At 35.9% G+C, this 17,829-nt stretch overlaps 1 pseudogene; it reads left to right on the top strand.

Moving 5' to 3' along the window:
- The first annotated feature begins 1,516 nt into the window (after window positions 1–1,516).
- LOC138169914 (protein FAM32A-like) overlaps window positions 1,517–17,829 on the top strand; it is a 29,825-nt pseudogene continuing 13,512 nt past the window's right edge.

Here is a 17,829-nt window from a genome sequence, read left to right as displayed (position 1 = left end):
AATGTTGAAAACTAAAAATTAATTAAATAATAAATGTTAAAAATAAAATTAGTAAAAAGGAAGAAGAAAAGCAAATTACCAGTAATAAAAATGGAAAAGTTGAATTCACCACCAAACAATAATTAGGAGCTATTTTGTCAAACTGTATGCCAATAAATATGCAATCTAAGTGAAATGGATAAATATTTATATAAAACATAAATTGCCCAGATTAACAGAAGAGGAAATAAAATTTTTAAATAACTCTATTTCAATAAAAAGTAATTGAACAAGCTAGTAATGAATTCCCTAAGAAAAAATCTTCAGGGTCAGATGGTTTTACAAGTGGATTCTACCAAATATTTAAAAAACAATTAATTCTTTTTTTTTTTACTTTAAGATCATCTTTATAAAAAATACAAATCAAGCAGCCCCTCCCAGGGACAATTCTAGAGAACTGGAGGTAGTGAAAGAAGGGACCAGGGAGAGGAGAAAGTTGCAGAAAAAGGAGGTGGGGGAAGTTTTCCAGAAGGGATGGAAGACTTTTCCAAACACCTTCTTTTCAATTCAAATCCCTATTATTATTCATCCAGAGGGGAAGATGAATCCTGAGAGAGTTAAGTGGCCCCTGGGAGGGTGGAATGTTAATCAAATGGCCCCAGGTGGGGGAAGGAGTGCTCTACTTTTATGTCCACCAAAGTCTCTGCCCCTTCCCAAAAAGGGGAAGGGGCACCAAACTTTTTGCACCCACTCTAACCCCAGCAGGACACCCAGCCCCATGGCTTGTTCTTTGAGTCCTGGGGACTTGGGGCTGCTTCAGCCTCATGGGACAACTGAAAGGCAAGGAGACCAATGTTGAAAGGCAGAAACAGGCCATGAGGGGAGAGAGCCAGGTGGCTGCCACAGTTCTTGTCAGGAAAAGCAGAAGTAGTAGCTGCCAGGACCAGGCCATTGTCCACAGACCAGAGGCAGAATACTGCAGCAGGCTTGGTGGTGCACTGAAGGTGGCCATTTCCAGCAGCTTGGCCACCACCCCCTGCCCATTCCCTGCCAGCCAGCCCCAGGCATTTTGGGTTCTCAGTGTTACTCCAGATACTCCTTGAAGAGGGTTGTCAAAGCGGTTGAGTTCCCAATTTCAGGCAGGTCCAAAACCAGAAATGGAGTATGGGATTATGTGCAGGAAGAGGGGGGGAAGCAGTGCTCAGATAAGCCTCCCCTAGGGGAGTTGGGGGGGTGGAGTCAGGGCACCCACCTGTTCTTCACTGCTAGGCCTGTAGGTGCCCTCTATTTGGTGTTTCTCACGAAGCTTCTGGCCCAGCAGGACTAGTGCCACTACCTGGAGGAGGATACCCAGGACTGAGAATAACAGTGATGATGGCAGTGACTGCACCCTGGGACAGTGCCCTGCTGGCAGGTGGTGCTGTGGAAGGGGGAGTAGTATTGTTTTCATACCCTGTGTAGCCAGTATTCTGGGTTCACAAGCCCAGGCCAGGGCTGTTCGCCATGGGCCCCTGGGGAACCAAACCAGGCCTATGCCATGGCTGACCTGGCTCCCATACTCCGTTGGCTATTGCATCTCAGGCTACTGGTGCCAACTTTCAGCTCTGGTCCTCAGCCTACAGTCGGTACTTCCGTCCCTCAGTCATCTTTCAAGAACAATTACTTCTAATACTATATAAACTATTTGGAAACATAGGTGAAGAAGGAGTCCTCCCAAATTCTTTTTATGATACAAATATTGTGCTAATACATAAACCTGGAAGAGCCAAAGCAGAAAAAATGTAGACCAATCTCTCAAATGAATGTTGATGTAGAAAAAAAAAAGAGCCAAATTAACTATTAGCAAAGAGATTACAGCAATTCACCATGAAGATAACACACTAATGACCAGATGGAATTTATACCAAGAATGCTACACTGGTTCACTATTAAGGAAGCCATCAGAATAATTTACTATATCAATGACAAAATGAACAGAAATCATATGATTATCCCAATAGTTACAGGAAAAAAAAAAAGACTTTTTGACAAAATACATTCCTACTAGAAACACTAGAGAGCAAAGGAATAAATGAAGTTTTCCATAAAAATGATAAGTATCATCTCTCTAAATCCATCAGCAAGCATTATCTGTAGTGGGGATGATCAAGAAGCATTCCCAATTAGATCAGGAGTGAAACAAGGATGGCCATTATCACCACTTATATTCAATATCTCACTAGAAATGTTAGCTTTAGTAAGAAGAGAAGAAAAAAAATGAAGGAATTTGAATAGGCAGTGAGGAAAAAAAGCTCTCACTCTGCAGATGATATCATAGTATACTTAGTATACTTAGAAGATCCTAGATAATCAAGTGAATAATTCTTTGAAATATTAAGCAAATTTACAAAGTTGCAGGATATAAAATAAACCCACGTAATTCATCAGTATTTATATATATTATTATTATTATTAACAAATCCAACAGCAAGAGATAGAAAGAGAAATTCATTTTTAAGTTACTGTAGATAGTATAAAATATTTGAGAGTCTACCTGCCAAAGGAAACCAAGGAACTGTATCAACACAATTATAAAACACTTTTCACACAAATAAAGTCAGATGTAAATAATTGGGAAAATATCAGTTGCTCATGGTTAGGTTGAGCTAATATAATAAAAATGACAGTTCTATCTAAATTAATTTACTTATTGAGTCTCATACCAGTCAAACTACCAAAAATATTTTATGGAGCTAGAAAAAATAATAACAAAATTAATCTGGAAGAAAAATAAGTCAAGAATATTAAAGAAAATAATGAAAAAAAAATACAAAGGAAGCTGGCCTAGCAGTACCAGATCTAAAACTGTATTATAAATTAACAATCATCAAAACTATGTGATGTACCAAAACTATTTGGCACTGCCTAAGAAAGAGTGATGGATCAGTGGAACAGGTTAAATACATAAGAAACAGTAGTCAATGACTATAGTAATCTATTCCTTGATAAACCCAAGGACTCCAGCTTCTCAGGTAAGAATTCACTATTTGACACAAACTGCTGGGAAAACTGAAAAATAATATGGCAGAAACTAAGCATGAAACCGCATCTCATATGATATACCAAGGCTAAATCAAAATGAGTACAAATGTTAGATAAAAAGTGTGACATCACAAACATATTTAAAGAGCAAGGATTACATTACCTTTCAGATCTACAGAGAAGGGAAGAAATTATGACAAAACAAGTAGAGAGAATATTATGAAATGCAAAATGGATCATTTTAATTACATTAAATTAAAAAGTTTTTGCAAAAATCCAATTAAACCAAGATTAGAAAGGAAGCAGAAAGTTGGGAAAAAAAATTATAGCTAGTGTCTCTGATAAAGGTCTCATTAATCGTGTGTGTGTGTGTGTGTGTGTGTGTCTTCTCAGAGAGAGAGAGAGAGAGAATTGAGCCAAATGTATAAGAATACCAGTCATTCAGTAATTGATAAATGGTCAAAAGATATGAAGGCACCTTTCAGATGAAGAAATTAAAGCTATCTATAATCATATAAAAATACTTTAAATCATTCTTGATTAAATTAATACAAATTAAAACAACTCTCAGGTACCATATCACAGCTATCTAATTGACTAACATGACAAAACAGGAAAATGATAAATATTAGAGAAAATGTAGGAAAATTGGAAAAGTAATGTATTATTGGTGGAGTTGTGTACTAACTCAACCATTCTGGAGAGCAATTCAAAACTATGCCCAAAGGACTATAACTGCATATCCTTTGCTCAAGCAATACCACTACTAGGTCTGTATCTAAAAGGGATCATTAAAAACAGAAGGAAAAAGGCCCATATGTATAAAAATATTTATAGTAGCTCTTTTTGTGGAAGCAAAGAATTAGAAATTGAGATGATGCCCATCGATTGGGGAATGGCTGAACAAGTTGTGGTTTATGAATATGATGGAATGTTTTTGTGCTCTAAGAAATCATTAACAGGTTGATTTCAGAAACCAAAAAAAAAAAAACCCCAAATGTCTTCCATGAACTTCAATGAATAAAGTGAACAGAAACAGGAGAATAATGTACACAGTAAGAGCAATATTGTGCAATGACCTACTTTGATAGATGTAACTTTTCTCAGTAATACAGTGATCTAAGACAATTCCAAATGTCTCATGATGGAAAATGCTATCCACATTCAGAGAAAGAATTATGGAGTCTGAATGTAGATTGAAGTGTACTATTTTCTCTTTTTATCCTTCTTATGTTTTTTTTTCCTTTTATTCTGATTCTTATTTCACAAAACCAATGTGGAAATATGTTTACTATGATTTTACATGTATAGCCTATGTCAGATTGTTTGCTGTGTTGGAGAGGAGCATGGGGAGTGAGGAAGAAAAAATGGAACTCAAAAGTGAATGTTCAAAACTATTTTTACTATTTTACAAAATTAACTAATTTTGCAGTGAATAGAATCAGGAGGACCGGTATCCAAATCCAGCCTCAGACACTTAGCACAAAACTAGCCATGTGACTTTGGGCAAGTCACTTAATCCCAATTGCCCTACCTTCTCCCTCCAAAAAAAAAAAGAGAGAGAGAGAGAAAGATAAAACTATCTTCACTACATGATTGGAAAAAAAAAATTAAAATACTATGAAGAGGAGATAAAAAAGTTAATTGGTGCTATTTGGTTAATTGACAATGAGGAAAATCTACTGATCAATGTGGTGTTATCTGATATGTTAATTATATAGATGATAAAGAGGAGAACATATTATATAATGGCTAAAAATTTTATCATTAGAATGTTGTTACAAACCCTTCAATGTTTACCCCTAGGACCTTTAGGGGAGATGTAATAGCTTCACTCTTACCCTTTCCAATGCAAGTGAGTATTCAGATAATAAGTCTATGTGTTTCACAGTTATCATTATAAGGGAGACATTGGCAAATTATATGGTAGTGACAATGGCTAATTACTATGATATGAGAGAGTATACTCTCTCTTTGTTCCTATTCTATTCAAGATTTTTTAGCTCTGTAATACTATTGGGAATTTGAATTTGAAGATCTTCCCTGTGCCTTAATAGGCTTAAGTGAATTTGAGGACCTTCCCTGATTTGAAAGTAAACTTTGCCCCCTAATAGTCTAAATGTGGTCACATGGTGCCTGTGGGGGAGGCTTGCTTTTCAGGAACACCTTTTTCAGGAATCACCTCTTGTTACTTTGTGATTGGGCAGTGGGTCACAAAGGTTGTGATGTTCTCTGACCCTGGAGAAGGCTATATATAGATACTCTGATGTGAGGTTTTACTTTGGGGCTCACTCATGGGAAGAGTTGTATGATTTGGGTAGATGAGACTCTGGTATGTTGGTGCTTCCCTCTCTGGTAACTAACTAGGTATGGATGTAATGGTCAGAGAGCTAGAAGCCCTGTCTGCTGGTCTGTTTCTCTGCCTGTATTTTTTGTCTGCTCATAACTTCTACTTGTATTCCCTGAAGTTCAGGCTGCTGATTTTTTTTCTCTGAACTAGGTAAATGAGATATGTTTGATGAAAGCAAGATTGTTAACCCCTTTTGAGCTTCTTGCCTTTAGAAAAGCAGATCAAAGAACCTGTACTAGCAGCCATTCTTAGAATGCTAGGGTGCCTGCTGCTATAATCAGTTATTTGGATGTAAACATGTTTATTTTTTTATTATAGAAATACTGGAAAAATATACATTGAACAATAATGCCTATTCCAAAAGACCCAGCACAATCTTGAAATTTTAACAAATGTAGAAATATTAAATATAATAGGAATAAGTGTAAAGTCCTACATGGGCTTAAAAATAAACTTCAGTTTTAGGATGGAAGAATTTTGGCTATAAAGATATTTGCAAGGGAATGCCCTAGGATGTTTCCTCCACAAAATTAGATATTTCTAAAGTTAGGAGGACTATCAGAGATTATAAAATCTCATTAGAAGATTTCAATACACTAAACCAAAAGAATTTTTTTCAAGAATTGTGTAGTCATGAATTCTCATCTAATACATAGTCATTTGATATTTTTAAAGCCCAAACATAAAGTTTTACATTTATCTCAATTGAATCTCATCTTATTAGATACAAAAACTCTTGATATATATATATATATATATATATATATATATATATATAATCATTATTTCAAACTCTTGGGATATATATACATATAATTTTGGATTTTTACTGACTTCCATCATGTTAGCTAATACTCTCAGTACAGTCAATATGGTACCTTTCTCTCTCTATTCCATCCCTTAGTTATCTTATCTCCTCTCATCATTTAAATAAATATGTTTAAGCAGTTGACTCCCAAATCTATATATCCAGCTCTAATATTCCTCCAGAACTCTTACTCCACATTACCAACTATCGTCTTGATAATTACAATTGAATATCTCAAACACATCTCAAGACCAAGATGTCCCAATCTACTTTTAGATATCAACAGTTGTCAGAAAATGTTTAAATATACCAGACATTAAAATGCTTCTTTAAAATTTCCATTGATTGCCCTTAGGTACATCTTCTGAAGCTAAGTGGAACAATTCTAATCTGTCTTCAACATGGTAGCCTTTCAAAGAGTTAAAATCTTCTATATGTGATTTGTCTTCTATTTTCTAGGCAAAACATTCTAAATCCCATCAATTTATCTTTACAAACATGATCTTTAGTCTCTTCACTATCTTAAGATACACTTCTCTGAACATAGTTCATCTTTTCAAAGTCATTCCTAAAATATGACATGGAAAACTGAATATGGTACTCTTAAAGTGGAGTGAGGGAGAAACCAATGGTTCTATAACATGTATTTTTCTTGGATGCTATGACTTTTTATTATTGACTGTCATGATATATTCTTTATCATATTCAACTTACACTCAACTAAAATCCCCAGATATTTTTCAATTCTTAAGTATGTGGAAAATGTGGGGGGCAGAGGGGCAGAGACAAGATGGCATCATAGAAGGAGGAAATTTTGTGAGCTCCCCCAAGAACCACCTCAAATACCTATAAAATATGACTCTAAACAAATTTTAGTGCTACAGAACCCACAAAGTAACAGAGAGAAACAAATCTCCCACTGAAGGAAGCCTGGGAGGCCTACAGAATGGGTCCATCACAGCACACTAGGAGCAAAGCACACTCCTGTGTGAATCATATGGTTTTGGCCTTAGGGCAGCCCTGACCAGCATAGCCAGACCAGACTTAAGGTGATTGTATCACTAGCAGCTGTGTGACTCTATGTAATGGGAATGCAGATTTGGAAGATCTTCCCTGCCCCTAGGCTAAACTGCACCTGGAGCCTGGGGTGGGAGGCTTGTTTTTCAGTAGATACTTTTTGATTGGCTAGTGGGCCCAAAAGGTTGTTACATTCTCTGAGCCAGGAGAAGGCTATATAAGCCCTGATGTGTAGCTTTGTTTTGGGGGTTCACTTTGAGAAGTGTTCTGTGATTTGATCTGTATTCTGGGAAGCCGTTGTCCAGGGTCCCCCTGGCTTTGAAAAACACAGATGTCAACTGGGTATGGATGTAATGGTTGGACAGTTTGGAAATCTGTCTACTTGATCTGTCTCTGTCTTGATAATTCTGCCTGTATACTTTGAAGTTCGGGGTGCTGACCTTTTCCCCTGAACAAGGTAAACAATATATGTCTGACTGATTAAAGTAAGCTTGTTAACCCATTTTGAGTTGCTTTCCTTTAACAAAGCAGATCTAAGAACCTGTATTGGCAGCAAACCCTGAGGACGTGCTTGGGGTGCTTGCCACTACAGTATCCAGACTCCTAAATGTTGGGGGCCAGGAAGTAATGGTATATGGGCTAGTGCCTGCTTGCTTGATGTATGACCTTAAAAGGTAATAAATAGAGCTGTAGAAGATGATTGGCTATATGTACCTATAAGTTGCCCTGATGCGGAAGTTCAGGGCAGTCGCGATGTAGCTGAGCCTGAATAAACAACTCCTGCAAACCTCGGGTGCTCTGTCTGGTAATTCCTCCTAGGAGGCCGGTGACGACCGAAGACTTACTATGGGTAAGTGAGAGGACGGGATATCAATAGCCCCCCACACCTAAACCCATAAATAACAAGTGGCAAGTAAAAGGTCAGTCAGGAACTCTGTTGGAAAGGAAGGGTGTGGTATGGCCCCTGCCCCTGAGGCAAGAGTTTGTGGAGTTACAGTGGCTGCAGCTGCTGCCCCATGTTACTGCCTCCAGAGCTCCCTGGCCTGCAGATTGTAGGGTGACTATGCTCTCATTCAGAGGGTAATCTTTCTTGCTTTAATCTGCTTGAATTTAGATCATAGTCTTGGGTGGAGGTCCTAGGGATTGTGGCCAGTGGACCTGAGTCTGTGGGGGCTACAGTGATGGCAAACAACTAATAGCTCTGGCAGCTATGAAAACACCAGCAATTTGGGGAAAAAATGTCTCTCCATTCTGGAAGCAGAGTACTACTGTGGCAAAGAGCTCAAAAGTCAAGTAATTGACTGGTGATATGAGCAAGCAGAGGAAGCAAAGCATGCACAGAAATCAAACCCCAGATTCCTTTTTTGGGGACAAAAAGGATCAAAGCATGCAATGGGAGGAAGACATGGAAGTCAGAACTCCTGCACCAAAAGCTTCCAAGAAAAATATGAACTGATTACAGGCCATGGAGAAGCTCAAGAAGGATTTTGAAAATCAAGTAAGAGAAGTGGAGGAAAAATTGGGAAGAGAAATGAAAATGATGCAAGAAAACCATGAGAAGTGAGTCAACAACCTGACTGAAGAAAATAACACCTTAAAAATAGACAACTCAAAAGGCAAAAGAGACTCAGAAAGCCAATGAGAAGAAGATGCCTTAAAAAGACAAATTTGACAGATGGAAAAGTAATTTCAAAAGCTCCCTGAAGAGAATAATTCCTTCAGAATTAGATTGGAGCTAGTGGAAGCTAGTGACTTTATGAGAAATCAAGATGCTATTAAATAGAGCAAAAAAAACTGAAAAAAAAAAAAATAGAAGGCAATGTGAAATATTTCATTGGAAAAAGCTACAGACCTGGGAAATAGATCCAGAAGAGATAATTTAAAAATTATTGGACTACCTGAAAGCCACAATAAAAGAAAAATAACCTAGAAATCATCCTTCAAGAAATTCTCAATGAAAATTGCCCTGATATTTTAGAACCAGAGGGAAAAATAGAAATTGAAAGAATTCACTGATCATCTCTTGAAAAAAGATCCCAAAAAGAAAACTCCTAGGAATATCATTGCCAAATTCCAGAGTTCCCTGGTCAAGGAGAAAATATTTCAAATAGCCAGGAAGGAACAATTTTACTGTTGTGGAAACACAATCAAGATACCACAAGATCTAGCAGCTTCTGCCTTATGGGTTCGAGTGGCTTGGAATATGATATTCTGGAGGTCAAAGGAGCTAGGATTAAAACCAAGAATCACCTACCCAGCAAAACTGAGTATAATGTTTAAGCAGAAAATATGGCAATTCAATGAAATAGAGCACTTTCAAGCATTCTTGATGAAAATAAAAAGAATTGAAAAGAAAATTTAATGTTCAAATACAAGAAGCAAGAGAAAAATGACAAGGTAAACAGGGAAAAGAAATCATAAGAAACTTATTAAAGTTGACCTATTTACATTTCTGCATGGAAAACAATAATTGCATCTCAAGAGACTTTTCTCAGTATGACGATAGTTGAAAGGAACATATATGTATGTATATATATATGTATACATATGTATATATGTTTATATAGGAGGATATATGCATGTATAAATACATATGTGAGTGTGTGTATACACACACACACATAAAAATATACATAGAGGGCATAGATTTAGTTGATTAGAAATGACAATATCTAAAAAATAAAATTAAGAGGTGAGAGGATTTTATTGGGAGTAGGAGAAAGGGAGAGATAGATTAGGGTAAATTATCTCATATAAAAGAGGCAATAGAAAACTGTTCCAATGGAGGGGAAGAACAGGAAGCCAAAAGGGAATGGCTCAACCTTACTCCCACTGAATTTGGCTTAAGGAGGCAATAACACACACTCAATATACACACTCAATTGGGTAGCTTACCCTATGGGAAAGTAGGGGGAAAGGGGATGAGAGGGGGGATGATAGAAAGGAGGGCAGATTGGGGGGAAGGGTAGTTAGAAGCACACACTTTTTAAAAGGGACAGGGTCAAAGTATAAAATAGAGTAATTAGGGGGCAGGATAGGATGGGGGGTAATATAGTCAGTCTTTCACGATAAAACTACTATGGAAATGTTTTTTGTAACTACACATGTACTACTTATATTGAATTGCTTATCTTCCCAGTAGGGGTGGGTGATGAGGAAAGAAGGGAAAGAATCTGGAAATTAAAGTTTTAAAATCAAAGGTTAAAAAATTATTATTATTTATACATGTAACTGGAAAATAATATATATAGGCACTAGTGTATAGAAATCCATCTTGCCCTACTAGAAAATCAGAGGGGGAATGGGGGAGGATATAAGCGAGAATAGATTGTGTGAAGGGGTATTCAGTAGGATCACTGTTTTGGGTTGGTGCGTAAGGGAAAGACAAGGAGAAAATATCTAACTCAAAACCTTGTGGAAATGAATGTTGAAAACTAAAACTAAACAAAAAAAATATGGAAAATGTTAAAAATCTTTTTGAAGATCTTTTTTTTCCTTTACATCAACTATTTTTCAGAGACACTTTTTCTTTCTTACATGTATAATTTTTATATTCAAGTGTTTGTATTTACTTCTATTAGATTCAATCTTATTAGATTTTATCCAAAATCTTATCCCAAAAATCTTTGTTAATTCTGACTCTGATACTAACTATGTTAGATCTAGTTTCAAGCCATGATTCAAAAACAAATTGAAGTAGTTAAGTGGCTTAGTAGAAAGACCACTGGGCTTGGAGTAAAGAAGATCTAAGTTCAAATCCAGGCTCAATCATTTACTAGCCATATGAAATGGAACAAGGCCCTTAAACTTTGCCTTTCTCAGCTGTCTCATCTATAAAATGGAGACAATAATAATACTTCCTTCCTAAGGTTTTGGTAAGGATCAAATGAGATAAAAATTTGTAAATCACTTAGCACAGTTCCTAGCACATAGCAGTTATATAGTAAATGTTCATCCTGACCACCTTCCCTCATTTCCCTTGCATATGTGAACTGGATAAGCATGCCACTTTGTTTAAGTCAGTGATAAAATATTTAAGAAGGCAGAAATAATCAGGTGAAATAAGCATGAGGCATTTATGAAAACCTTCTTCCATGTAGACATTGAAGCATTAAAGATTATATGGATTATGCAGATATTATGATACTTTGAATATGGAGTTGGAGGGTCTGGGTTCAATCCCTGTCTCTGACTGAATTCAGTACCACTTGTGTGACCTTGGGTAAATCACTTAAAATCTATGGTCCCCAAGTTTGTTTCATTGTAAAATGAGGGGATTAAACTAGAAACTATCTGTTATAGTAATGCAATTTGATCCCTTTTGTTTTGCTAAGCTGAGAGGTACTAAGCACTTAGTAATTAATCAAGACTCTGTTAAAGAAACAGAAAGTTGCTGACATAACAGGAAAGGGTTAGCTGAAACAGGAAGGAGCTAATGCCTTGTGTATATAAGGAGAAGTCCCTGATAGTTAGACAGATCTTCTTGGAGGAAGCTTCATGGAGGCAAAAGCTGCTGCCTCCCCAGGAAGGCTGAAGAGGAAAGGCCCCCCAGGCTGGAGAGAATGATTTTGATTTTGGGAATCTGGGCGAAGTGATTTTGATTCTGGGAACCAGCTGGAGCTTCTTCTGAGGAGCAGCTGAGTCCAAGGGCCAGCCAGAGATTCTGGGAGCTGCTGAAGATATCTAAGAGCCAGCTAGAGCTGCCGCCAACTGAGGAAGCAGGACTGTCATGCTGGTACTTTTCATGAACCTGTTTGTGGCTTTGTTAAGCTTTAATTTCTCAGGAACAGAGACTGTGAAGGATTTAAGGTAGACTGGACACTGGGAGCTTCAGTGTGGAACAGGAACAGCATGGAGAGCTGGATAAGGAACTGGGAGCTATCTTCCTTTGAACCCTGGTGACTGTTTGGTGTATCCAGGTAGAAGTGGAGACCATGGAAGAAGAACCATGGAAACTGAGAGCCAGTCTCAAATCAAGCTGAAAGTAGACTTTACTTGGATACTGTGTCATGACTGAGAAGACTGTGATTTACTTGTGACTAGGGGTGGATGGCCTGTGTATTTTCCACTACCCCTTAAGAGGGTATTGAGTAGTAACTGATGATTGAGTAGTGAATAATGATTAAATAGTGACTGATTTGTAACTTAGTGTGCCCCATGAGTCGAGAATTTTGACTTTTGAATTTTGTGACTCTTAAGAAGGCAAGCCTCCTTAAGGATGATTGAATGATTGAGTTGATTGAATAACTGAGTTGCTAAGTGATTGATTGACTAAATGATTATACTTTGGTCCAAACTATGTGACCACTGTGATGAAAACTATGTGGCCATTTTAGTGATAGGTCATTGTGAATGCTGTGTTTTGATTATCTGTGATAAGTTGTAACATTGTGAATGCTATACCTTGATTCTGTGAATGTTTTGCTCTGATTTGTTATTGAATATATAGTGTTCACTATACTGTATAATCAGAACCTTGAAAGCTGTTAACAGTAGCATTCTTCTGTAAAGCTGCTTATGCTTGACTTTGCACTATCTAAGGTTCATTCCAGCTCTAAATCTAAAACTCTTTAATTAATCTTCATATATGTCCAAAAATGGTATATTCTGCATATATACATATTCACACATACATATATACATAAAACCATGTGTATATAAATATTGTGCACCTATATATCTAGATAGATATGTATATATGTAAGTATATAAAATTAGATATTCTGCAAAATATATACATATATGTATACATGTAATATATGTGTATAAAATATAAGACACATGTGTGTATTATATATACATATATGTATATATAATATGTACAAATATAGTATAAAGTATACAAAAATATATACACATATGTGTTTATATGCACGGGTGGATATAGATATATGCACATATACATGTATGTGTGTGTGTGTAAACATATGGGAAAAAAGGTTTAGGTTAAATAGGAGAATTAGGCTCAGAGAAGGAAGTTGATTTTTTAAAGGCCTTAAGTTTGATAGTCTGATCTCAGTGGTATTAGCATCTCAATCTGTTTTACTCTTCAAAAAAAAGTGTTTTTATAGATAGATAGATAGAAAGATAGAGAGATGATAGATACATAGAGCATATGTGTATGTGTGTATGCACATGTATGTGTATGCACACACACATACACATATACACTCATGCATAGATACATATACATACATATGTATATAAACATCAGCTGACTTTAAAAGAATTAGTTTTTCTTGAGAAGAAAATATAGGGAACATTCTAGAGGAAGTTCAATTTTATTGTGGAGAAAGCAATTTCTATTAGCAGAGAATGGTGCCATAAAACTGTAAAAGACAGTAAATCAATAAACAAAGAAAATACTAATTTTGCAGGTTTCTCTTGCCCTTATCCAGAGATGGCCACATAGGAGTAAATTTATACTTACTTTCTCCTTAAAGCCTATCTTGTAATTCATTTATCGTATGACTTCAGAAATAAATGCTGAAAATGTGTTATTGAGAAACTATCTTATGTGACCTAATTACTAACTTTGATTTATCTGCATCAAAGAAACAGGTACTTTGTGATCATCTTTTGAAAGATGACAAGGACATTATGAAACATGAAGAATATCACAGTGAATTTTACCCAACCAGGAAAAACACCCAGGAGAAAAATTGCAGTAATTGTTCCAGGCTACAAAATTGATGAAAGACAGAAAAAAATTCTTCCTTGTATCCACTTTTTCAATTATATAGTTGTTTTTTTTTCCATGTCTTTAATTTGAAGATAATATAGTATATGCTGAGCATCTAAGTCGTGTAGTAGATAGAGTGCTGGCCTGGAATCAGGAAGAGTTATCTTCATAATTTTAAAACTGGCCTCAGATACTTAGCTGTGGGTCCCTGGGTAAATCACTTAATCTTTTTTACCTCGGTTTCCTCATCTGTAAAATGAACTGAAGAAGGAAATAGCAAACCACTCCAGTATCTCTGCCAAGAAAGCCCCAAATGTGATCACAACAAGTTAGAAACAACTGAACAACATTTTGCAGTACATTGTTCCTCAGCCTATAGGCTTTACAGCCTTGAACCACCTCCTTGATGAATTTCCCAAATGGATTTCTGAGCAGGAAAATATACTTGCTATGCTCAAGGTGATAAGGGCACAAAACTAGAAGATAGAGGGTCTGAAATAGTTATTTCTTCCTACGTTAGCAGAATCAATTAGAAAAAGAAATCCTTTTTAAAAATTGTAAACATGTCCAAAATGCTGTAATAACAATCAGTAAGCATTCAGGAACAAAGCTAACTTTATTATTACTGTGAGTTTTGTTCTTAAAATTTAAGAAAAAATAATCAAAAGTGTTTTTGAAGGGCTAAATCTCTGTGCACGAAAATGTCAGTTCCATCTCAGATTTATTCTGAGCAATCTTTAGGTTTATGTGAAGTACATTTGAAGGAGGAACCAACAATATTCTATGAGGAGAGACAGAAATGCCTGTCATGGTTCAAAATTTTTATTGCTATTACTTTAGCAATGCCATCGTTATGGTTGAAAAGGCACGAATGTTGTATCCAATCATCTTCTCCTCCCTCATCCTCCAAATAATTACCCTTCAGGATGAATTTTTGTCTTTCCTTTAAAGTCAAAAGGTTGCTGAGAATCCACTGGGGCAGGAAATAATTTGTAGTTTAGAGTTTAGGTGTTTTCCCCCATAGAACCTTCTGATTTTTAGTATTCCTACACTGCAGTCATAGCAGGGCAAATTCATAATACAAATCTTTATATTTTCTGTCAATTCACTCAGTATCACTAAATTTGAAAACTAGGATAAAAACCTGACCTTAAATGGACCTTTGTGCATATTTCATTCATTTAACTGAGTGATATTCCCCAAGTCTACTTTATAAGTCATTTACAAACCAATTTCCTTAATGGATCCATGATCGTAATGAGGGTTTTATTTACTACAGAGGTACAGATGGTGTCTCATTTGCAGCCTTTCATCTTGTATAAACTCCTGTCTTTGTCTTCCAGTAAATCCTACAAAGGGAGTCGACTGAATATTCTGGGGGCCTTTTTCTAAATCTCCTGAAATTTTGTGGATACCAATGTAACACATGTAACATCCATTTGTTATCTCTCATTCTTGCTATATTATCAATTCACATCCTTTTCCATTTATGTAACTCGGTGATGACATATTTGACATTTCCTTCTCTTGAACAATTCTGTAATGGCAATGTGCTGCATCTAACTCACATACATTGTGTGTTTTTCTAATTATTACCATTAGTGACCTGAAACTAATTCTTCAGAGACTGAGAAATACCATGATGTGTAGTTTTATGGCATTCATGGAAAGAAAGTGTAAAGAAAAAGTATATGTATTTCAGTGAAGAGTTTGAAGTCAGTAAAAGAGTTGTGAAACTGTCTAAATCAGTGGTATCCATGTAAATAGAAAAAGGATTCCTGAGGGCCATGTATAAACAAAGAAAACCACAAATTAACATTGTCTATGTTGTCCTATATTCTTATTTATTTTGTCAAACATTTCTTAATTCCATTTTAAGCTGGTTTGGACCCTATGCAAGAGTGTTTTTGGCTGAATTTGGCCCCAGTAGTGCATTTGACACCTTTAGGAAATGCACTCTAGTCTGCCTTTACATTTTGTTTAATTAAAGGCCCAATTCCTGTAATGGTAAGCAAAATTGTAATTAGTTCCTTGTTTTAGTTGTTCAAGTACTTAGCTTCTTGTTTCAGTTCTTCAATTGTCTTTGAGCCTTACCTGAGATTATATCAAGTCTTTGTTAGAAGTAGAACCTGTGAAGCCCACAGTGGGAAGAAGTTGACAAAGACCAGAACAGGAAGGACATAAGAGGTAGGTGGAACAGGAAAGAGCTGATGATATAAAAGCTCAAGCACAGCTAGGACTGAGCAGAAATGGGAGGAAGAATAGAGAAGAATGGCTGTGGTTCAGGCTCTTTGTCTGTGTTGATGTTACTTTGTCAGATCTGTCTGCTGATAGAGGATGTTGCTACTGTTACAGAAGCCTGGGACCTTACTGCTGGTTCAGAAGACCTGAAAGAGGACTTTCTTGTTTGCTGATGTTTTCAGAAATCCTGGGACTTTATTGATGATTTGTGTTGATTGCTCAGACAGAGACCCAGTCTACTGGTGTGTTTTGATTTCACAGGCAGAAAGTGAATTGATGATAGCGCCAGAAGCATTGTTGTAACTCTGCTAAGCTTGATGTGTAGAGCTGGATCAGTAGCTGTGAGCTGCCTACCTGTGAATCCAGGTGATGGTTGGGTGAATTCAGAAAAGATCTGGGAGCATGGAAGAGGAAACATGGAGTTTGGGAGTCAATCTTGAATCAAGATGAAAGGACCTTTCCTTGGGTACTTAGTGCTGACTAAGAAGAGCAATATTTACTGTGACCTGGGGGTGGGAGAGTTTGTATTTTGTATCTTGTACTCCTTAAAGATGATCGCTCTTTAGGGATAATTGAGTTAAGGATGGTTGGAAGCCAGTCTCCAATCAAGAAGATTTTAGAAGGGTACTTCATATTGATTGATTCAGATTGTGACTTACTGAATGGTATCTTCTGTTTAAGAATATGTGACCGCTTTAGTAGTAAGTTGCTATATCATTGTGAATGTTGAACTTTGGTTTCTGTAAATATTTTGCTTTAATTTATTGCTGAATAAACAGAGTTCACTATACTATGTGATCAGAACTTCAAAATTATTCACAGCAGCAGTCCTCAGGAGAACTGCTTGTCCTTGACTCTATGATCCCTTCCAAATTACATGTAGTGATCGATAACTCTTTAGGTTGTTCTTCCAATTATATGCCATGATGTGGGGGAAAAGCATTCTTTGTCTTTTTTTTTTAACTTAATAGTCATAAAGAGCTCTACATAGCAATTGTAAATTTCATTATTTTAATAAGACCCATGGGCTTTATGTAATCAAAACCCTCTCAAAATTGAACAGGAGCATCTAAAGGAACTATCTTTAGGAAATATCTCTTCCATTTGGAATCTACTCCAGGCATATTCCATAACATTAGCAGATACTTTTAAAATATATATATATATTATATATATGGAATAATATTAGCATTTCCATAATATAGTGCAATAAAAACAATTGCATATAAAACTGTAAATCTACTATTTACAATTTTAAATCTACTATTTACAATTTGCTATTCCTTTTAAATATACAACAAGGTTTTCAGATACCTTTGAAATTATCAGATATCTTTTGAAAATATATATTTTATATCTTTTTGATATTTATAATCAAAGAGCTATAGAAGTTATCTATATATGCAACTTTAAAGGAATTTTATGATTTTTATATATCAATCCACTAGTGAATAAATATTAAGCATCTACTAGCTCTTATCACTGGGCATGGGGGAATATAAGTACAAAAGAAAGACTTTCATCCTCAAAAAACTAAAATTTTACTGAGGGAATACATAATGTCACATGTATTAATACAAGCTCTGTATAACACATGCACGTAACAATGTACTATTAAGGGAGAATCTTTAAATAAAATTCTCTTTTTTATTAAATCAATGACTTTTAAATAAATTAATAAACAAATAGGAAAGTAAATAGAGAAAGAATGAAAAGAAGGAAGGAAGGAAG

Source organism: Petaurus breviceps, unplaced genomic scaffold, assembly GCF_028583685.1.
Source record: "Petaurus breviceps papuanus isolate PSGF00001 unplaced genomic scaffold, PetGlider_PUasm1.0 38, whole genome shotgun sequence".
NCBI classification, from domain to species: Eukaryota; Metazoa; Chordata; class Mammalia; order Diprotodontia; family Petauridae; genus Petaurus; species Petaurus breviceps.
Note: the sequence above shows the minus strand (reverse complement) of the source record. Positions and strands in the feature narration are given on the sequence as shown.